This window comes from Pholcus phalangioides, unplaced genomic scaffold (genome assembly GCF_987345545.1).
Source record: "Pholcus phalangioides strain wild (caught in Gottingen) unplaced genomic scaffold, Ppha-v1.0 ptg000029l_1, whole genome shotgun sequence".
Classification (NCBI taxonomy): Eukaryota; Metazoa; Arthropoda; class Arachnida; order Araneae; family Pholcidae; genus Pholcus; species Pholcus phalangioides.
The window spans coordinates 2103303-2116671 of NW_028301619.1; the positions used below are offsets into that span (position 1 = coordinate 2103303).

General features: G+C 37.2%; 1 protein-coding gene across 3 annotated transcripts in view; it reads left to right on the forward strand.

Moving 5' to 3' along the window:
• The window catches only part of LOC149067571 (uncharacterized), a 251303-nt gene that overhangs the window by 123086 nt on the left and 114848 nt on the right, over positions 1-13369 (forward strand). The window lies entirely within an intron of this gene.

The following is a 13369-nucleotide window of genomic DNA, read 5'->3' on the forward strand; positions in this document are numbered from 1 at the left end:
ACCCTTTTTCCAGTCACCTTAGTACCGGTTCACGTTATGCGTGACGTCACTGCTCTGACAGAACTGAGTAAGCCCTCTTTGCTTCCTTAGGGTCAGAACATAGTGCGTTTTATTTTCCATTTCTAAAAACCCTCGTCGTCTCCGATTGGTTAAAAACCGGAATTTCAACTTTTTATAAACTTGAAATTCGGGTTTTTAACCAATCTGAGACGACGCGGGTTTCCAGAATCTGAAATACGGATGCACTGTGTTCACACCCTTACTCGATAGTTTGTAATCGTTGTACTGCTTATTTTAATGAATTATTTCTAGAATTATCTTTTCGATTATTGTCATTAGTATCTGCATATTCATTGGTTTGCTTCTTTCCACCATCTGAAAATGGGAATCAAGGAATTTCGTTATTTTTTTTATGAGGTAACTTCCGCTGGAAATACTTTTCTCGAACCCAATTACGGCTGAAATACGAGTTAATTTCAAATATATAGCTAAATTTTATTGGGTTTATTGGAAGCCTACTTGAAACAGATAATTTCAATCATCTTTTCAATTTTCTGATAATTTTTCCCCGAATAAAGTGACTTCCAGAAGTCATTATCATATGTGTGGTATGGAAACTGTTCGCTGGCCAAAAACAGGCGTTTATCCAGAGGGGAAGGGATTTCTCGAAAGCCAGAAATACTATGTAAAATAATCGTTCTATTCCATAAAATACAGGACGTTTATTCAGTATGTCCTTTTTACTTTCACTAATTCTCTATGCGCGACATACTCCGCCTTGTATGCCTGGATATGCGACTGGTCAGAAAGTGGTGTGCCTGTCGTATTTTGTCGTATATCCGAGCCCTGGTGAACCCACGTGTCAGGACGGGCCTGGCAATCGCATAACTCATATGTGTTTGTCATTTATTAACTTAAGATTCACCAAAATAAATTGCCATAATACTACATGCGCACACTACTGACACTAAAAAAAACAACCATGAACGAGAAATCACTCGCCTAAAACAGTGAAACAAGCAACTAAAATGTAACGTAATCCACGTGAATACAACGAATGCAAAAAATTATCAGAGCAATGACGTCACGCAGCAGCTCCGGGACCACACCTGAGTCAAGGCGGCAAGCGCGACTACAAAGAGTTGAAACAGCCCTTACTATACATATTGGCCAGGATACTCCTCCTATTTTATTGCCATGTCACCCTGGCTTATTTGTTTGTTTGCTCTTTTTTTCTTTCATGGTCAGTCGGAAGATTTCTACAACATGCAGGATTAATTAAACGTAAATTAAATCCCGATTTTGAAAATTTAATCCATTAAAAAAAGTTAATTAGGTGACTTTGATCGATTGATTCTCTAAATGGTCTGTATCAAGAGGATAACCTAGCTGATATTGGAAATATCGGTTGTTTGTTATGATCCAGTATACCGTTTTTCCACGGGTAAGTACCGAAATAAGTGAATAGTGAAGTCACGTTCACATCGTTAGTTATTCCAAAATTCTACCAACGTTTATGCGATTCAGTTTACATTTTGCTTGAGATGGCCTTTGATGTTAATTCGTATACCTGATGAATACTTTATGGATAGCTGCATCTCTCTCTCTCATTCGGTAAGTAGTTAGCCGGAAGTAATTCTCAGTACGTTAAGGTAGGTACAACTTCCAGGTTCTCCATTTGAACCGGAAGTTCAACCTGGCTCTTCATTTCACTTGGCATTGGTTCGATAAAATTACGTGAAAGCAAGTATGTAGAATTTATAAACCAATGAAATGGATATACAGGGTGATTCCATAATTCCTCTTGCCGCGTTTTACTGGTGAACCGTTGGTCCTAGAGGCTTACTTCCAAATAGAAAAAGTATTTAAGTAACGTTAGAGGAACTTAGATACGTCATTCATATTCCAAGGGGTTGTTTAGTTAATAAAATATAAAATTTACTTTTTATACGAACACCCTGTCATCAAAAATATGAAATTTGAATGCTTTGATGCTATGATGAAGAAATTTGATGCTTTGCCTCTCCTGAGGCCAACGATAAAAATATCACGTTGCTAAGTAAAATATTCACTGAGATATTTGAATTGAAAAAGCTGAGAAAAGTTGGGAAAGAACAGCATAAATCAGCAAAAAAAACCCCAGTTTTTTGTTAGTTTATGCTGTTTTTTCAACTTTTCTCCAATGTCTGAATTCAAATATCTCTGCGAATGTTGCACTTAGAAACGTGAATTTTTTTTGGCTTCAGGAGAGACAACTTTCTAATTGGGTTTTTGATGACAGGGTGCACGTATAAAAAAGTCAATTTTTTTAGTTTGATAACCATATAACCCCTTGCAACATGAATAACGTATCTGAGTTCTACCAACACCTTTTGTAGCAAAAGCTTCCGCGCGAAGCTCGTGACGTCACCGAAGTCGTCCATTTCATCTATAATCATCGGATATACTGCGGGAAAAGGTAAAGATTTCGCATCCGTCGCACTGCTACATCCAATGGCTACAGGTGAAATGGACGACTTCAGTGACGTGAAAGCTTCGTACGAAGGCTTTCTGCTATAAAAGGTGTTGGTTCTACACGTTATTTGGATACTTTTTCTAATTGGAAGTATGCCTCCAGGGTCAATGGTTCACCAGTAAAATGCGGCAAGAGGACTGTATATTTATAATCCAAATATAAATGGATGTATGCAGTTGGTGTAACTTTTTTTTCTCTGGTGAAAAGGCGTTTCTTTTCGCACGTTTATTTTGAACGAATTTGTAAAATATTTATTAACATGAATAAACTTATGTTATATTTTAGGAAATGATTTGTAACTTCGAAAGTTTCAGATTAATTATACAACTGAAAACAATCATAAAAAAAGCATTATAGAGACACAATCGACTATTTTACTATTATAATCATTGTTTGAACTTCCCCCGACCAAGTGAGTTCGGTTTCGCTCCAGTTTACCAGAATTAGCTTTTTAGGATTCCTATTCTAGATCAGGGCTTGACGAATCTCAATCGCTATTGTGACAAAAAATATTGGTACTGGTGTTGTATATATATAAAACTTTCTATGTGTGGTTACTAAACTGGAATTTGAAGACAACACAATTTTTTTTGGAATTTATATCAGCAATACCGAATCAATACCGAAAAGGGTCAATATGTCATGAAAAAAGTCGAAAGAAACATTATTTTCTACCTCTTTTTCTTAGATAACGTTTGGCTCCTAAAAAAATTGTTCTGGTGTCTTGATTTTAATTTGTCAAGTTTTAGAGAGGATTGTCCAGGATTCCACAGCGACCGAGTATTTTACTATAAGATGCTTTCAATTTAGTGTGATTTGTCGAATGTAGAACAAAACTAATCGTAAATTAAAGCGTGTATTCTAAACATGTATGTTAATAGTTTTTAGCTTTTATTACTCCCTAATGGAAAAATTAGGCAAAAGCTTTATAATTGTACATCTGGCAAAGTTGGTTTCAATTGATGTACAGAAAGAGTCTCTACTATTTATTTTAGATTTTCAATATCTGCGCTGCTGAGTAGACACGATTTAAATGTACCTGTGTATCCGTAAACTTGTTTTCTAGAAGAGGAACCCATCGGTGTGTGTGTGTGTGTTTCATAATAAGTAAGAATAAGAACTCGGCACATTCATTCATTCAAACATTCTTTGGCGTTGCCACAAGAAGTATTGCTCTGTCAACTTGCCGTGTTGATTTATTCCAACGGGAACTGTGCATTTTTACATGAAATATTAAAAAAAATTAGTTCCGTAAATATGGGGGGGGGGGGAATGGTATGTTTTTGAATATTTAAAACTCAAAAATCTTGGTCGTTTTTTTTCAATTCCAATTTTCAACCGAGTACTCACATTTCATTTATTCCTATTGAAAATTTATCTAGTCCTTAATTTAGATTGAATATTTCCCAAAATTTTCGCGCTACTCAATCCTCGTCGAATGTAATAGATACAAGGAAAGAGCGAAGGAGTAATTGATCCTCCCGTCGACTAAAAAAAGGAGTTATACAGTAGTTTGTTGATAGCAATGATGCTTGTGATTGTTATTAAATTTTGTGATTTAGTGAATTGTTTTTTAGGATTTTAGCACATTTTTATAAGGCTCATTTTCTTTTTTCTTTTTTTTTTGTGAATACTGTACTGGAGTTTTTTGTGTGGAAACATATCTCGCCCGTTATGGCCGTCCATATACTCTTGCTAGAATTCTGTTGCGCTGCTGAGATTAATGTTTATTATAATGTTGAAGCTGAAATTTTAGCTGTCTCACCGTTTCATTAAGGGTGATATCCTCTATATCACTATCTATTTCCAAAACACTGGGGGATTAAACTACCAAGGCTGCATCCAGAGCTTTCGGGAATGGTGCAATCAAACTAGTATTTTAGGGAGAGAATTGACTGGCAGTTCGGTAAACTTGATCCCATGATTCCGTATGTCATATTTTCGTATTTTTTGGAGGGCGGGATTCCCCGGATCACCCTCCTTGGCAACGGCCTTGGGAGCGTCTGATGCAATATGGGATGGCTGAGGAAAGAGGTTCTGCGGGCATATTGTGAAAAGAATTTTCGGAAGCCCTTGTTCCATTTCCTAATAGACTTTACGCATGTCCTCCATAAGGGTGCCCACCCTTATGGAGGACATGCGTAAAGTCTATTAGGAAATGTCAGCCGCAGGTCTCACGGGGCTCCCGTGGAGCCGGCAAGATTTTTTTAACTGTATAAATTCACTGTAATTGGGCCCACGAAATATATAATCGTGGGACCCTGCTGCAGTATGTGGGGGTAATGACTATACGTGACAGATAAAATGCCACAAAAACGTTAGTCTCTTAACACAAATACAAAATTTGAGCCACAACAAGCGATTGCCGTTTAAGTTTTGCTGAAAAAAAATCATTTCAACTACAGTAGTCACCTAAACTTTCGAAATGTTTGAATGTATGAGTAAAGAAGTTTGATCGCGGAGTTCAAAACCAAATTCAGTAAAGTCGGCCATTCACAGAACACTTGGGTATTGAAATCATAGCCACGAAACATTAGCCACATGATCAAAAGTTAAAAATGCACCAATCACTTTCTGGGCAATTAATTTTAATGTCTTGAAATTTCGTCGAAAAAGTACCACGTTTCGAATTCAATAAAAATTTGAGTGCATTTGCTAAATTCGAATTAAAGGCCGTATTCAGTTGAGAGCTGCTCGTGTGTGTGGGAAGAATGGGAAAAGCAAAATGAAATTAATATAATCCAGATTGTATCCCAAACTCAGTAATTGATGTGATTAGTAAATAAGACGAAATTTTCTTATCTACACTTACGCATTTAAATTGTATAAAGATTTAAATTGCACTCAATTTACGGTAAATTTTCCCGTTAGCTGTGTGACTTCTCACAAAGAGAAACTTTTCAGATTTGAAACGTTGGAAAACTTGGCTGCGATTCTGTGACGGAAGACAGATTAAACGAAGAGCTTATTCTCAAAAAAGGGATCATTCCCTTTTTTTCGAAATTCATTTTTCAACGGTTTCTGAATCTTTAGAATGAACTCTATCGAATTATGCAACAGGGTTTATTCCAATGGTAATATTTTTGGTGGAAATTATACAATGTTAGTCGTTTATACCAAAAGGGAACATCCACCTCTCGTTCATTCACTTCGGCATTTTTTGTTAGAACCTCTTGACAGGGCCGTAACTAGGGGGGGGGCAAGAGCGTGCAACTGCCCCGAAGGCAAAATTTAGGGGGTGGCAGTTTTAGGTGGGAACAAAGAACACCATTACAAAATTATCGAATTTTAAAGCTTCTATATGCTTGAATATACTCAATACTAACATATGGAATTACTGCTTGGGGAGATGCTTATCGAACAGATATACAAAAGCTTGATAATATATATAATGAAATACGGTCCCTAATAACAAACACCACCTAAAAAACCTAATAGCAAAAAATAATGCAACAGAATAATCACTAACTATAAGACAAAACTGTATAGACTAATAAAATTTTCATTCTCAAACAATGAATGGCTGGAAACAAAACAAAATAGAACCTCATCTAGATTAAATAACATATATCAAGTGCAGAAAACAAATAAAACGTTATTCCAAAACGTTATTCCCAAAAATAATGAACCTATACCATGCAATTAATCATACAAATAATAACATAAGATCCAATCACAATATATTTATATTCTCAATAAACACTTGTCTTGAATCCATTCTACAACAATAATAGATCTTAAAACAACGCAAAATAAATTTTTCTAAAAAAAGGGAAAAATTCAAAAATATAACCATTCCTGCTCTCAGTTGAAAAATACATGTGATTATATGATCATACGTGAATTCTGTGTATGTCAACTGAATAATTTTTTATGTTTGTATTTACACATATATGTTTTCTTTGTTCAGCTAAAAAGGAAAAAAAAAACCTAAAAATATAAATATGACTTTATAAAATATTTAACCAATTAGTACATTAACAAGGCTGTTCCATAATCCAATTAACTCTTGAATCCAATTTATATTGACCCACTGCAAGGACTTGTAGTCCCTTGGGGTCACAGAGTGTCTGTGTTATTGTAATGCCATTTTTTTGTGGGTTTTCTTTTTCGGTTGTTTTGATTGTATGTTTTATGTGTTGTGTTCACTCCAATAAAAGAAAAGTTGTGGGGCCGACAAAAATCCTAGTTACGGCCCTGCTTTTGATAATGGTCACCCATTAAACCTAAAATTTTGTCCGCTTTTTTCAGAAGTGTCCGTTAATGCATAGTGAAATGCACTAGGTTTCCAAAAGTCCTTCCTTTTTAGAGTTTGCACATTTTCTCGAATTTCTAGAGAAAATACTCGGCAAATCGTTTTGAAATTTTGGTCACATGAACTCTATGCTTGTACTCACAATTTAAAGTGAAAATTTAGTCACGAGTGCATTTAGGACACCGGAAAAAATTCAATTATAAACGCTTTCAATCAACCCTGTTTCGTGCAAATAACACTTATGTTCACGAAGATATAATTGTTTTTTTTTTTAATATAAAAAATTCTAATTTTCATCGCATGTTTTTCGCTTATAGCACACGGAGTTTTCTACCAATTTTTATGAAATTCACAGAAAAATTCTCACTACACATGCGACACCCTGCGTAGGAATTTAGGCGACAATCTATTATTCAATGAGATAAACATTTTTAGTAAATTTGTTTTAGCTGCGCATGCACCCAAACAAATCGATTTTATTTTTTTCATAATTTGGTTGCCATATATACATGGTGTTCTGTTAATCGACCAACCAATTCAGAGGGTTGTTAGTAGGCATCAAGAGGAACAAAAATTGCAATGGGACGTGGTGTCGCAAATCCCGTTGAGAGGGTGAAAATCGCGAAAAACACAAATGGATGTTACATTACCCAAGGAGGTGGATTGGACGCGCGGACCCGTTGTTTGGCCTCCGCGTTAGCCATGGGTCACCTTAGGCTTAAATCACTCGTTTACGCGACGCCTGTGGATACCGGAGCATCTCGTAGCGCGGATTGTCGTCGCTGCGGCAGACATCAAAAGCATACTTGGTACCTTCGAGTGCATCCGGGAATCGTTTTTACGTCGTTGTAGACTGTGCGATGACGTCAGCGGCCCTCACTTCCAACAACTCTTGTAATAATTAATCAAATAAATCTTTTTGTGGTCATTATTGTACTTTTTGTCGTTCCAGCGTGACGTCGAAACATGCGTTTTTCGCGATTTTCACCTTTTCAACATGGTTTGCGACACGATGTTCCATTGCAATTTTTGTTCCTCTTGATGTCTACTAACAACCCTCTGAGTTTGTCGGTCCATTAACAGAACACCCCGTATAATGCAACTTACATAAAAATTCCAGTTGAATGTCGTGAAAATTCAGAAAAAATATACGGCGATATCGGGAGTTGTAATTTTTAAGAATGGCTGAGATTACCCGGATGATAAGGGATTTTGCGCAAATTGGTATTTCGATTATTTTGTGGTGTTTGATTATTTTTCAAAAATAAGTCCACAGATTTATGCGAATGAGCGAAGACGTGTCTGATAAGGGAAATGGTTGAACATAACGCACACGTGTAAGATGCCACAATGGGGAAAAACTGAACCAAATAATGAAATGACAGAAAATAATCGAAATGTCAATTTATGGAAAATCCATTATCCCGGTAATCTCTCAGCCAGGAACTTATACGCGATATCGTGAGCTGTAGTTTATCTTTCAGAATTTTCACGACATTCAGCTGGAATTTTCATATCAGTTGCATTATATATCTGGCAACCAAATTTTGAAAAAATAGATATTTCCTGCGTAATACCCAATTAAAAATCATTTACTAAAAATTTTCATATCTCATTGAATAAGAAATCAAATTCTGAATTTTTATACATGGTATCTCATGTATATTGACAAATATATATATATATATGCTATAATATATATATATATATATATATATATCTTTCCTTGTTGAGCTATTTTTTACTTTTGGAAAGCAAACGTACTCCGGAAGAATGCGTTTTTTACTTCTGTAAATTTAGCAAATGTGGAAACGTTTCCTTTTGAAAATAAGCTCTTCAAATTTGAATTAAGTTTATTGTACAATAACTGAAACATGCTTTCTACGTCAGAAACAAAATTATATTAACTTAGCAAAAACTTCTAATGTAAGAAAACCGAATTTTCTTACATTAACTCGATAACTTTAACAAATTAGTCATCATTTCTCTATATAAACAATGATTGGAACCTGATTATTCTGTAAACTCTTTTCATTGATGTTTTGATCGGAAATGCTTCTTTCGAAATATCGACAGAAATCGAATTTTGACTTAATGAGAAGTTTTTTGCTTTGAATCAATCGGGAAATAATCAATTGAAACGCTTCATTTAAAATTTCTTCAATAGCGATCTAAAAGTTCAAACTTTAAGTGAAATGGTTGAGAAGTGGTGGATTTTATAGATATCTGACTGATTTATCTAGGAACTCATAATTTTCATAAAGTGAACGAGTGCTATTTTCTAAATAATAGTTGTTTGGAATTATTTGTAATTGGCTTTTTATTCTAATTAATAAAATCTTTCAATTGATTTTTTGGGTTTTAGAAAATTCGTAAAAGTAATGTAACCGTAATTTACCGTAATTTTTTAATTTTAAGGTCAAACTTTTCAGTAGAAGCGTGACCCTGGTGATTTATCCCTCCCATTAGAAAAAATCTTTATCCTCTTGCACATGCAAGCGTATCGAAATATGTTTTTTTTAACAATATGGCTTCATTCACTGATTACTCGTGAATTTGCAGGTTATTTTTTCAACTGTAGTAAATTGCTTCTATCGAAATAGACCGACGCCGTCTACCAGGATTTTCAAAAACCATTCGATCGCATCATACACCATGATGAACTTTTCAAACGTTTACCCGAGATTGAGATTGGATGCAGTTTGTTGAATTAGATTGATTCGTGGTTGTGTAGAATAAGTCAAAACAGATTCATGATGAACGGAGAATTTTCTTATTGAACGGGAATCATAGTGGAGTCCCTCAAAAAAGCATACCAGGTCCCATACTTTTCGTTTTTTATCGATAAACTCTATTCCAGTTTCGATGGGAATGTTACCGCATTCGCAAATGACGAAGATAATTAGCGTGGTATAAAATCCTAGTGGTAGAGTTCTTCCAGACCAGCGACTCTCAACCGGTATTCTGCGGAGCCGTTAGAACTCTGTGTGCACTTCTAAGGAGCTCCGAGGCCGCTGGAGGAAAATAAAACAAATCAGTAAAATTTATTAAAAAATACCTACGAGGGCTCCGCGAGTCAATAACCGCTGAGATCTGCTACTCCAGATAAACTTAAATGAAATCGCTGCACCACAAGCAGAAAAATTTAGCGTGACGTTCAGCGTTTAAAAATGCATGGTTGCTCACTTTGGTTCTAACAACCCACGTTTCACTAACTAGTTAGAATGGCAAAATTATTCCAGATGGATCTAGATTTACCGATTTCGGAATTCTCATCGACGAACAGCTTAAGTTTTTTGAACGGTGTTCTGGCGTGATCAAAAACGGAAATATAATGCTATTTAAATACCTAAAAAAAAGTCTCTTCGCGGTCTCCTAAAATCATCCTTCGACTGTTTCGTTCTTAGTTCTTCCTGGCCTAGAATAGGCCGTACGCGATTTGGAAAAGACTCCAAAGGATATAGACTTGGTTTAGGGAGTGCGGAGAAGAAACACTATAGTGAGTATGTAGGTCTTGAGCTAAGGAGGATTTTGTTCTTTGTATAGGTTGTCTTTCGAAGAACGCACGTGTCGGGGATATACAAATACAACGCCACAACAGACAAAATGCCCAACGAGGTGACTGAAAAAGGAAAATTTGATGGACAATAGAATATTGAACCACTGTTAATCAAGTGCTTTGATAAGGGCACACCAGCAACACTAAGCTGTTTGCGGTGAGGCAAGGCCGAAAATGCTGCCGCGCATAAGAAAATTAAGCATATTAAGCTTGCAGCCACACCTGCAGCGCTACGCCGCAAAGACTGACAGCAGCTCAAAACAGAGCAGGAAAGTGCAGAACAACTTTTAACGTAGCGAGGTACGAGTGGTCAAGAAGAACTCGTCGAAAGAAGAACAACTCTGTCCAAACAGTTTGTACGAATGAGCCAATTTCTCTGACGTACCTGCTCCTAGTGAATCACGCTCCGATGAGAGCGGGACTACGCATTGTTACGCACGCTATACACTGCCCACATTGACCGTACTATACGCAGTTCCATCTCGAAAACCGGTTTGCGCAGCACTGCGGGTTTGAACCTGCCTTTATGTGATAACATGTTTCATCAATTGTGCGTAGACGTCAATATTTTGTAGAATAAAAACACGTTCGCGCATGTAAAAAAGTTAGGGCACGTTGGGCACAGTATCGTTTGGTTAGGGACAATTCCAGGGTGTGTTACGGAGTTTTTCCTTAAGAGAGTTGGGAATGCATGTGGAATACCTTACCTTTTGTTGTCCGAAATTCCTCTACAATCAACACAAATGTGTATTTTTCTTTCGCAATCAGGTATAAACCATACGTATCCATCTATTCGACCCTTCCATATATTTAATGACCATGGTGAGATAATGTCAAATCAAATGTCTACGAAAATGATTCACAGTGATGGACAACATTCTCTCGGGATAAGTTTCCAGCGTCAATACCCTTGAATATTCATACCTACGAATACGCGTTCTCCTACACGTGATAATCATATACGTATAGCCATCTTTCAGTAGCAGCTTTCTACTAGATGTATTTATGATGTCAAGGTTACGCTTAGCTAGTGCTCGAGAAGTGATGCTATAATATATTTTCTATGTTGGAAATGAAGGAGGCAAATGCCTTGATTATCATGTGTTTGTGAGCAGCACGTTTTTGAACTGTTGCTCTCTGTGGAGAGACTGAGTTGTGTTCGAGCCAAATATTATTCCATGTCAAAACGCCTATCCAATGTCAGAGATATCATACGGGTACGATGATGGCAGCGTATACTCTACTCGTGATTTTCGAAAAATATTGAAGATCTGTGGTGTAAACACTGCTGGCACCTGTAAGTGGGAGTTGAACTGAATACAAAGGCCACACCAGGAAAAATTCCCAACGAGGTGGCTGGAAAAGGATGTGCATGAAAAATGTGGATGTCAAATACACTCATGTCCATAAATTGAGGATAATGCCAGCTCCGGCAAATAAAGGTTCAGAAACAAAACAAACGTTACTTATTCATAAAGCCCATTTATTAAACAAAAGACAAAGAACAAAAACGATGGTGTATATATGATACCATTCATAAAAACTACGATTTTGCTCCCTGGAGCAATTGTAAAAAATATCTCCTTTACAAAAACTTACTATGATGGTTAATACATTGTATGTCTCCCATGCGATGAAATACAGTCCGTACAACGCCTAGGCATGCTGAGTATCAAATTATCGATCTGATCTTGGGGAAGATCACTCCACTCAGCAAGCAATGCTCTCCGAAGTTCCGGTACACATGTAGGAGGTGGTTGACGGGCTGCAACTCGTCGGCCAAGCATGTCCCACACATGCTCTATCGGATTCAAGTCAGGTGAGAATGCTGGCCATTCCATACGGGTTATAGTCTCAGATTCAAGGCATTCGTTTACGATGTTTTCTTGGTGAGGACGGGCGTTGTCATCCATAAACACAAATTCTGCGCCCATGGCACCCATAAACAAACGTACATGTTGTTCCAGAATGATGTCCCGATAAATTTGGGCTTTCATGGTTCCGGTTTGAACATGCAGATCTGTTCTGGAACCCAGTATAATTCCACCCCAAACGAGCAATGCTGCACCACCGTAACGGTGTCGTTCAATGATGTTGTCTTGGTGGTAACGGGTACCTGGCGTTCTCCATATGAAAGTCCGACGTGAATCAGACTGCAAGCTAAACCTGGACTCGTCGGAAAACATCACACAAGCCCACTGTGACGATGTCCACATTGCATGTTCTCTACTCCAGGCTAATCGCTGCCGACAGTGAGTTGCCGTGAGCGGAACACATCTGACAGGCCTGCGAGCATATAGACCAATATCTCTCGAACGTCTGTACACGGTTTGCCTTGAAACTGTGGTACCCGTGGCTGCAGATAGCTGACGAAAGAGGTCGGATGCTGTGCTCCGTCTGCTTCTTTTGGCAGTGACTGCCAAATACCGGTCTTCATTCGGCGTTGTAACTCGGGGTCGACCTGTACTGTAACGTCTACTGACATTTCTGTTATCTTGTAATCGTTGCCAAAGCCTAGAGATGACACTTTGGGAAATTCCAAGTTCCTCGGATACTTCCATCTGAGTACGCCCACATTCCAGCCGGCCGATAATTCTACCACGTAAAAAAAATCATCCACATGTGTCCTCTGTGTCATAACTATTCGCTTATGGCACTGAGCGCCTTACAGAACTCTTGTGAACAATTTCACTTCTTTGCCACCATTCCTTATATACCCCCTCTTACACTCTCGTCATTCTGACGTACTATCGGCACCATCTGGTGGCTTCCTGAGCATATAATTCTTGCAGATGTGTGTGATAATTCTACAGGTGAAATTTTTACTTTAGATTTCGATTTCCGTGCGACTCTGAATTATCCTTATTTATGGACATGAGTGTATAATTAAAATGCAGCAATCCGCAGAGCAATTATCACGGGAAAAAAACTTGAAATAACTATTGTAAAATACACTGCTCATTAAAACTTATGGTTGTCTTTTGTCTAAGTACGGATAGTTTCTCGATTTTTTTCCCTAATAGTATTTCTTTGTTTTAAA